The sequence below is a fragment of the Setaria viridis genome, chromosome 8 (genome assembly GCF_005286985.2).
Source record: "Setaria viridis chromosome 8, Setaria_viridis_v4.0, whole genome shotgun sequence".
NCBI lineage: Eukaryota > Viridiplantae > Streptophyta > Magnoliopsida > Poales > Poaceae > Setaria > Setaria viridis.
Window position 1 is genome coordinate 1,399,931 of NC_048270.2, and position 10,692 is coordinate 1,410,622.

Genomic DNA, 10,692 nt, shown 5'->3' on the forward strand with positions numbered 1-10,692 from the left:
CGCCGGGCTTGGCGTCTTGCTTGCCGCTTCTGGCGCCGGACGGTGAACGAACCAACCCCCCATTGGCTTGGCTTGGCTTCGGGCCTTGGGTGGACCAGCAGCTCAGGTGGCGGTGGGGCCTTTGGCGGAAAAGCGGCTTAGCTGGAACGTGGACGAGCAGGGGTACTAGATGTCTAAAAAAAATATTCTCTCTCCTCAAAGTGTCTTCCAGCAAAATTGGCACAACCAAAAGTGTCTTCCAGCAAACTGCTCTATTTTGCATGTCCGCTAGCAAAGAAGGGTCACTTTCAGTGTCCCGTAGCAAATTTTTCCTTTAGTTTATTTCATTGTAAGAACCAAACGCACTTAACAATAAACCTACAATTAAGATTTTTCATTTGATCCACAACAACGAGCACATAACATAACTACGTGCGCTAGGGTTACCTTAGTTTCCTAGCTTTTCCGCGCCTCGGCATCCTACAGTTGCATGAAACCCTAAGTTAAAAAATGCAACTAATATATAGCGAATCGATGTGAAAAAAAGCTACGAGGGAGAGAGGATACCTTACTCTTCAAGATCCATGGATCAAATGAAAGTTTCCTAAGCTAAAATGTCGATTCGTAGTATAAGGCGAAGTAGGGAGAGTAAAAACCCAAGAGAGAGAAGAAGGATGAGGAGGAAGGTTCGGCCAGGAAGAAGGGGCGGCGGCTTATACCCTAGCGCCAAGCCTCGGTGCCACATCAACTAGCCGGTCAGCGGCGACGGTGGGGACCTTGGCCTGGTGCCAAGACGCTGTAGCTTGGCGTCAGGCGCCAGCCATCCTGACGCCAAGCTAAAGGTCTATTTTTGGAATTGGTTCTGCCAGGAAGCTATTTGTGAAAAATTTTCACGAAAAGAGCTAAAATAAAAAAAAAGATGGGCCGCCCGCCCCCTTTCTGCTGCGTCGAGGGTACCAAATCAACCCAAACCCTAGCACCCCCTTTGCTCCAGGGAGACGAAGATGGCGCCGAAGAGGAAGGCGAATGGCGACAGCGTGGGGGGATCGCAAGCTGACGAGTTCGCAAAGCCGTCGGACGACACGAAGGAATCGTCAGCCGAGTTCGCCAAGCCGGTTTACCTCGTGGCGGCGCGCGACGACGACCCGGCGGCCTACTCCATTCTGGAGATCGACGCCGCTGCCGCTGCCGCTGCCGGTGGCGACGAGCCGCCGCGCATCCGCACCGTTGCCGGTCTTCCGGCGAGCTCCGAGCCTGGCATGTCCTTCGTCGCGGCGCATTCGAAGCACGGCTCCTGGATAGTCGGCGTCGGCGGGCACCATCATCTTCGACCCGAGGACATTGAAGACTTTCCACGGCCCGCGGCTCGCGTACCCCAAGCACGAACCCGTCCTGATCTCGCACGGCAGCGAGGTATACGCTATCTCACGCCGCCCCCGGGTGGTGCCCCGCATCGACTGCGAACCATGGTTCGAATGCCTCAGCTTCAACAAGGGTGTGCCCTCCAGAGATTGCGGCCTTTGGGTCAACTGGAGCCACCTGCCACCACCACCCTTCTTCCCTCGCTTCCTGAATCCCTATGAATTTCGCAATCCACCCGAAATTTCAGTCTCATCCTATGCTGTCATGGGCTCATACATCTTGATTTCCCCGCAACCAGAGCTAGTGGTAGGAACTTATGCTATTCATGTGGTGAACAAGACGTGGGAGAAGATCCACGACGAGAACCTGCCTTTTGTTGGCCAGGCTTTGCCCATCGGCGGCAGCCTCTTCGCCGCCTGCCCCATATCCAACAACAGTATTACTGCTTCAGCCTCTGCCTCTGTGTTCCATATGTCCATCAAGGTTCCCCCATCCACCCTTGTTGCGGCAGTGAGCAATCCCTCATTATCAATCCAAGAGTTCAAAGTGGTGGCATCAGAGGACAAGATTCCCTGGCCACTCTTCTGCCCCATGGGAAAGGACAGCTTCTGTTTCATCAGGTTGGGGTCCTCTTGTCGTCGGCAGAGCCGCAAAGCCTCGAAGAAGCTCAAGGTTAGCTTGACTGCCTTATGGATCGAGAACACTGAGGCTATCATGACTCACTGTCAGTCCCAGGGAGCCAAGGCTAAGGATCTGCTAGTTGCATTTCAAGTGAAGGAACAGAGTCATAAATGCAAATCCAAGGGCCTGTTTGGCATGTCTGTGGTTGCTGCCTTCTCCATGTAAGCATATGCGGGCCCCTCTCTTTTACTTCTTTAGGCAATAGCTATCATTTTATTTCTGCTGCTGCTAGTGGATTAAATCTTATATATATTTGTTCCAGCAAATGAACTGAAGTATATTAGTGTTCTGGTTTCATATATAAATATTCCATAGAACCCATTGGTTTACATCTAAACATTTTTAGCAGCATTGAGGGTCCGTTTGGATGCTTGCTCCCTAAGCCGTACCAAAGCATCGGCCGGCCAAACTTTGGCCGTCGATTTGGCCGCGCCCAGGAATCGGCCGAGGCAAGGCACATAAATAAACTGAGCTTTGGCACGGAATTCAAGGCAGGCCAAATTATGGTCGGCATCCAAACCAGTGTTTTTAAGACGTCGCCTAGGCGACAAGGCGGTGGTTGCTCTCCTCGCCTCGCCTTGACGCTTTAAAAACCATGATCCAAACCATGCACCTCGCGACGGTCAGCGGCCAAATTTTTTGCTTGGCTACCACTGCCAGCGGCTCCTATCCAAACGTGGCCTGAATCCATTTACTCTGGGAACAAGTAAAGTAAGAAACATTGGGTGGTTTGATTTGCTGCCACGTGATACGACACCTTTCATAAGGCAGTGTTTATTTTTTTGCAAACTTACATTGTCAAAAGTCACAGTTAACTTTCTACAGACTGTATAGTTCCTGGAACAATTGGTAATGCACCATGCACCATAACTTTATTTCTCATCACTCTGTAGCATCCTTATTGTGATAATCTGTGCTCTCTCTGTCCATCAATGTAAGGCCTATTTTGATTTGAAAAGGTCAAACTTTGTAAATTTTGAGCAGCAATTTGTGAAACTATATGCATGTACAAAAGCTGTATCAGTATATTGGTATTTGAATTACGCTTTAAGGTGATGTTGATATGTAGCAATTGACAATATATTTCAGAATCAACTGTAACAGTGTAACTCCGTCAGAGAACCCAAAGATCAAAATCGACTTTTGACAACTTCATCCTTTCAAAATACGTTTTACATTGAAGATGAATGAAGTAACGTGGAGCAAAGGGACAAACCTGAATAAGAATTAGCTGAGCTTGCCTGTTTTTTTAAGGAACATTATTAGACAAAGTAATCAAAGGGTCTTAACATCACACATTCATAACGAAACATGCTTACTGTGGGGGCCATGCTGCTGCTATCACACCCAATTTTACTTATTTGTCATGGGTAGATGATGAGGTCATAAGGTACGTTTGGTTCATGACCCCATGCTGTTGCCTTTTATTGTTTATTCGTGGATGCTGAGCCTGTTCATATCTTACTTCCAATCTGGCTGCAGCGGTGCTACAAAATCAAATTGTTTACAGCTGCCTTTTATTATTTATTCGTGGATGCTGGCGTTGGGAGTTTTTCTTTCCCTGATTTGCTTAGCGCAAGGACATCTGCTAGTCCCAAGTGCAGACATCCCAAATGCAGACATGGAAAAGAGTCATTCTAGCCAAAAGCACCAAACATGTATACTATGAAAATATATAATTCTAACTATGTTAATATTGGTATATTTTTAAACAAACTTGGTCAAACTTAAAATGGTTTAGCATGTAGTAATAAGTAACAAGCTCAACTTGGACAAACATCTGATTCCATCCTATGTCACATATAACGAAGAAAATGCGATCTCTTCCTCCATGTGCTTGTGTCACGAAAAGCAACAAGCAGCAAACTAAAGAACTTCCTCCAAGTGCTTGATGTCGATAACGAAGAAATTGTGATATGCAGATTCCATCCTACACAGCCAAGGCTTAATGGCTTCCACGCGACACCTGAATCAAAAGGGAGACAATCAGTAGTCATCTTGTCAAAATCCCAATTATAAATGCTGAATTAATTAATAGCACATTGTTACCCTTCTCTTTCCAAACTAGTAACAGGCAATAGTCACTTTAATATACTTGTCCCACCGCATAGGTGATAAGTACGAGCTGGGAGCCATGCGTTACCAGGTTTCAGAAATCATTCTTTCTTTTCTTATTTCCGTACTCCAAATTTATAATTCAACCTTATAAAGCCTTCAAGGTTATGTTATAATTAAGAGGACTCAATATAGAACGAGTATGCCTGTTTCCATACAACAATTTGACCAAAAACTTGTGGAAGAAAACACATCTGCAAACACTTTGCCTATGAGCAAAAAAGACACTGCTGTCGTATGGGAGCATGATTGCACAATCATATGTAAACACTGCTGATTACAGAATGCAAAACCGCAATACAAAGAAAGACGAGGAAAAACCTGGTGATATTATCTCCTGGTAGAATGTACTTTCCAATTTACTTGTGAAACATAGAGTGAATTCGTGCTTCCTATTGAGATAATAAGTTTGCTCCCCCATTTTTTTCAATTTGAATTCTTTTGTAAATGCCTAAACGCTCTTGAGTAGTTCTACAAATGCATGAGCTCTAACCTATTTTGCTCCAAGCGCAAGACAAGCCAAGGTAGCAGGATACACAGTGGAAGAATGTAGAACCAAGAGCACAAAATGAACAGCTTTTCAAGAGTTGCAAGGTATCATCTAGGGGATTCAAGTGCAGGGAGAAACCCATGACTTCTAGCACTATATGGGGATCTAGCACCTACTTCTCCAAGCATTTCTATAATTTCCCATTCAAGAACTCTCCATTCCTATGGATCTGGAAGTCCAGGTGCAGCAGCAAACTCCAAGTCTTTTCATGGCTTCTCTTGATGGATAGACTGAATACAAGAAGCCTTCTAAAATGGAAAAACTTCATGATCAATGGTGGCAACTATAATTGTATAATGTGCAACAACAATGTGGAGGAAACTACCTATCACCTATTCTTCACCTGCAGCTTCAATTCAGCCTGCTGGAACAAAATTAGCCTACAATGGCACCTCAACTTTCCATTCTACAGGATGTTGAAGAATGAAAAGACCTGTCCCATAACCCTTTCTTCATGGAGATTTTATTATAGCTGCTTGGCACGTTCGGAAGCAAAGGAATGCACTGATTTTTGAAGAAAAACGTCCATCCCTAAATTCCTGGTCTCACACTTTGTGGATGAGGCCAGACTCCAAGCACACAGAATTAAAGAAAGCAATAGATAATCCTTCCTCAGCTGGGTCGATTTAATTTAGCCTAGCTTGCTTAGCTGTTTTTTGAAGTTTTTCCTTTTAGGATACTTAGGTGTACCTCTTTGCTGTTGTCCTGTACAGTTTCTTCTCTTTTTTTTAATATAAATTACCACAGCAAGAGCCTCCCCGCTGTACAGTTTCAAAAAAAATGAACGGCTTTGTTACGACAGTTTCATTACACACCGTTTAGAAAAGGTTCAAGCATATATACTTCTACTGTAGAAGCATATATACTTCTACTGTAGAATGCTTTGATCATGCTTAAATTTATATAGATGAGTATGGGAGATTGGACTATTTGATCCGCATCTCCTTCAAAGAAGGATGCCAAATAGAGAATTGGCATATCTTGCATTGTAATTTGGGCACAACACTCAGACTAAAGTACAGGTACTTAACACAGTAACTATTGAGTACACAATAAATGAAATCAAGCTGATGGCGCTGGGAAATGCGGTAAACTATTCTAATCTCTACAAACCGCTACATGTGTTCTTTTTATAGTTTTTAAGGCAGTAGGTAAGGCGAGGCTAGCGAATCAACCCCTTCCAATTGCCTACGTGACCCCTAGGCACTTAAGAGGCGAGGCGAGGCGAGGCAATGCCATATGAGACTCAGAATAGCAAAACAGAGGTGATACCTATGATTCCAATCCCATTTTCACCTCCTCCCTCAACCTCTCTCCTTTGCTGTGTTTATGTTGTGACAATGGCGGCACCTAGGATTTTGCAGCACCCTGACGCCTAGTTGACGCGTTAAAAACCATGGTTCTTTTATTGAATTTTTTGGATATCACAGTGTCCAACCCTGTGTTTGACCATTACTTTTTCCAAGCAATTTTGTTGAATTTTATTGAAAATAGTCAATTGAAATTACAAGTCATGACAAAGTTATTAATATCTTTCCCATGTTACAAAATTTAACGTATTTTTGCACATGTGTTTGTCAAAGTTTTAAAAAAATGACTACACACAATTGAGAATGGAGTCAATACAAGTTAACGGTATTGCATCTAGTTCCAAAATTGCATGAGCCCCAACCTCCTACCAATCTCCTCTTTCTCACCATGCAGCCATAGCTGAAGTTATATCATCTATCTACTTATAGTTACTAGAGTCGGTCCAGACATCCAGTCAAACAAAAATAAAATCTAAAGCTGGAAGGTTCAATAGCTCAATTCCTTCATGGACGGCGTCCTCAATCAGACTAGACAAAAAAACTGAAATATCAGGTGGCAATATGGCAAAGAAACCAGCAAAATGGTCAAGTAAAGGGGAAGGCACAGCCACTAATTTACGGCCTCCTCCAATCTGCATTGACTTGATGCATTTCACCATGATGGCAAGCTTATGCATTGTTTCTTCTAGAAGGACATAAACTCCAAAATCTCCGCTCGAGATCCGAGTGCCAAGCAACTCTAAGTTCGGGTTCCCCCAAGTGGAAACAAAGTGGAAACAAGAAGGTGCAGTGCCATTTCCTGGCAAAAGCATGCCGAGCTAGTTTGATCTTTACCTATTGTGATTATTTGGGCTCTGATGGTTCTCTCTTCCAAAATATAAAGCATGTTGGCCTTATCAACTCTTCTCCAAACCTATTACTCTCAACAATAATGAATCTTTTCCAATGTGGGTCTAAATGAACAGCAATAAAAACATTTGCTCTACTTTCTAATTTCTTGTTAACATCTTATTGTACAAAAACATCTTCTTGCTTTCTACAAAAGCTGGGTGATCCTATTTCTAAAAAAAATCCTGTTAACAAGCCTAAAATGACTTATGCATGGAAACAGGGGTAAGGGTAAGGCTTAAAGCAATGGTAGTCTAAAGGCAAAGCATTCAACCCTACCAAACAGTCCATCAACACCTTCCACACTGAAGTAGCTAAGTAATTGTTCTCTACAATAATGTATAAGTGCAAGGAGGGAAAAAAAGAAACAAAACAATTGTTCTCTACAATAATGTACGTATAGGACATTTGTCAATAAGTCAGGCTATTTTTCATCTTCTTAACATGCTTAGCAACTACCCTCAATTATCAGCACACCCAATACTTGTAGAAATATATTCCAAGGCACCTATATGGTGAATTTTCTAGCCTCTAAGATAAAGAATAAGCCTGATTCCAATGAAAAGGATGAAAGATTTTCCACATAATTTTTAAGGCAATTCATGTATGGATATGGGAGGGCAGAACAAGCAAAAAACTTATTCCAGTGTAGCAGTGCCAGTAATATTCCAGTGCAAGGAAAACATCCTCTGAAATGTAGAAACAGTAAGAAACAAACAGGAATGCAGAAAAGTACATGGCATTTTTATTTGCAGCTAAAAGGTTCTTAAGGAACGTATTTCTGAAATAAAGGTGTCAATGGGACTTACTTATACGGATAGAAAGGCGAAAGCAGATCCAGCGAACCCATGGGATGAACGGATCTTGAAGGCCTGCTCCCATTGGCTGCAGACTGCAACCTCCGGATTCACAGCCAGCAATGTTTCCTCTTGAACCTCCAGGGATGAAGGGTTCTCTGTCTGATATGTTCTCAGGTTTAAATGTGCCTCCTTTGGAAACAATCCGCGCTTCTTGGGATGACGAGAAATGCTGGAGCTATCAAGCAAAAAACTGAACGAACAAAAGCACCCATCCTCCAAGGAAAAGAAGCAGGGCCCTGCATCAACTTCATTATCCATGTGTTTCACTGGCAGCACAGTGATGGATAAGTTAGGAGCATGATCCTTGTCAGGAGTAGTGACATTGATGCGATAAGCATTGATGGGTCCATAGTCATCTGACAAGCCAAGGAATAAAGAGCCATGTGGGGTGGCGCAGCCAATGAATGGCAGGAAATTGTTGTCAACCTTGTGCCACTCACTGAGTTGGTGTCAAATGCATATGTGCCCCACAGTTGATTGAATGATACCAGTATGTAGGTGTCGACCACCACATAGGACATGACGATTACAAGTGGCAGCATGATGTAACCTAATGGGGTAAGCTTCCAAGGTAAGCAAGGTGGATGTGGTAGCTCAATCCAGGACACCCCTCCAGGTGGGAGCAGCCATCAACAGTGACAACTTTGGCTTTGGAAAGATCGAGTACCTCGAACCAGGGTGGGAAATCGGGGTCTGAAAGCCAGGAGGGACTCTTGGACAGGGCATAAACTTTGTCCCCCACGGTTGTCAGAACAGGGCACCATTTTTTAGAATTGAGAGTCGGCCCGTGGATGACCTTCTTCGTCTTGGTGTCGAAGATGACGGTGTCGCCGGGATCACCCCCGACTCCAATGATCCACGCGCGGTGCACCGACCGCACGGACGTGAAGGTCTTACCGCCAGCAACGGTGACCAGACGGGCGACTCGGTGCAGGCGCTTCCGCTTCACCCGCGAAGGATAGGAAGTGGCGACGTCCACCTTGTACACGGCGTAGGGCTTGGAATACTCGTACCAATCCCAGTGGCATGCCACAAGGTAGACAGAACGGCCCTGGCCTTCATCCAACTCATCGCCGACGATCCCCGTCGGGTTGAGATGTTCTGTTTCTTGCAGCAGCGGATCGCCATCCGCTCGGTCCTCATCCGAATCACCGCCGCCCACGACCTCCAGACCCCCCATCTGAATCTGATTGGGATCTTCGCTTTCTTCCAGCTCCTTTGATGGCTTGACCCTTCCATGAAGGTCGCCCGTCTTTCTCTTCCCGCGGCCCATCCCTCTCAAGGTCTCTGCTGCAGCCGAGAGGCCGCCGGAGGAGGAGGTGGTGGCGGTGGTTAGGGTTTCCGGTTTTTTTTTTCCTTGGATTGGACGGGGTTACGAAATTTTGATGGAAATCGGAAAGGATAGGACCGCGAGGCCCGAGGTAGATGGCGGCGGAGGACCGGACGGAGGTGGATGGGCTGCGCTCCCTCGCAATCGCAGTAAAAAAAAAACTCCCTCGCAGGGCAATCTCCACGGCCCGATACGACTCGTGGGCGGTGGTTGGGCCTGCAGCGGCCCACAGCCACGACCATCCATCTCTCCCCCACTCTTTTTCTTCTGGTTAGATCATGCCCGTGCGATGAGCAAAACAAATTTTGTCTATAAGCATAAAATATTATCGTGCGAAGTATTTACTTCGAAATGCTCCCAATGTGAAACAAAAGATAACTTTGCAATGAGTAATACGCTTGGATGCTCTTTATCTCAACTTGCAAAAGAATAAACCAATTCCCAAACAACATATGACAGTTAATCACCTTTACATCGTATTCGTTTCTAGCAAGCTCTAACGGCTACTTGAACAACCTTCAACATTGGATTCAGTAGGACAATAATCATGTGGAACAAGTACGAATACATGTTATCCATCGTCAGGGACCAGACCAGCGGATTCACAGGAGGAAGGCGTGGGGGACGGCAGGGCGTCGGCGTCGCCTCGGCCCAGAGCCAAGATGTCTTCCAGGGTGAGGCGCCCGGGGTGGCAGGCGTGCTTCAGCGGAGGGGCATCAGGGGCCTGGTCGTTGTCGGAGGAGGAGGAGGAGGAGGAGGAGGAGGATTGGTAGGCGGCGGGGATGAATTGGCCCTCCTCTAGGTCATCATCATCATCGGCCAGAGGGCCGAGGCGGTGGGGAGGGAGAGAAGAGGATTCGTCAGCCATGCCGGCGGCGCCGCAGTGGGGGATTGGGAGTAGGGTGGAGTGGTGGACTAGACTAGCTAGGGTTTAGTTGCGGTGCAGTGCAGTGGGGGAGGGCGAGAAGTAGGAGGAGGCTGTGGGTGGGGAAGAGCCGCGGCGGCGGCAGTGCGCTGGCTTATATTGCGCCGACAAAGTAGGGTTTGGCTAATTGGCTTGCGTGGGAACGTCAGAGATGAGGAGATTGCGCGGCAAAGCAAGCAAGTCATCGAGTGGGGTGCGGACTCCAACTCCACCCACAAAACGTAAGTAACCGATTAGTGGATTCACTTGATCTATCTGCATCCGAATATGGTAACTGAATCCCCATCGATCTGTTACGCGGGGTAAACAATTAAATTGGAATATACATAAACGGCTAGACTAGGTGCATGTACACAAGTAAAGGATTATTTTCAATCTATAGTCCGTCCGGACGCGTCAGACGTTCCGCTCCAAAAATATCTTACGCTTCCTATCTATCCATTCCCACCATTCTTTTTCTTCCCCATCCCACTCCTGTGACCTTTCTTCTTCAACCTTCCATCCGGCGTCCTCCTCGTCCATCCCGGCGGTGGCGCGCTCCCCTACCCGGCGGCCTCGTTCCCTACCCGCTCCCCCACTCCAGCATTCTCCTCGCCCACCCCGGCGGCGGTGCGCTCCCCCACCCCTGCGACCTCGTCCCCCACCCCGGCGTCCTCCTCGCCCACCCCGGCGGCGCCCCTCCCCCACTCCAA

General features: G+C 46.4%; 2 pseudogenes; one reads left to right on the forward strand and one right to left on the reverse strand.

Moving 5' to 3' along the window:
* Positions 1-951: 951 nt before the first annotated feature.
* LOC117866749 (uncharacterized) lies at positions 952-3,582 on the forward strand (annotated as a pseudogene).
* A 101-nt stretch (positions 3,583-3,683) lies between these two features.
* LOC117866748 (uncharacterized) lies at positions 3,684-9,157 on the reverse strand (annotated as a pseudogene).
* Positions 9,158-10,692: the final 1,535 nt, after the last annotated feature.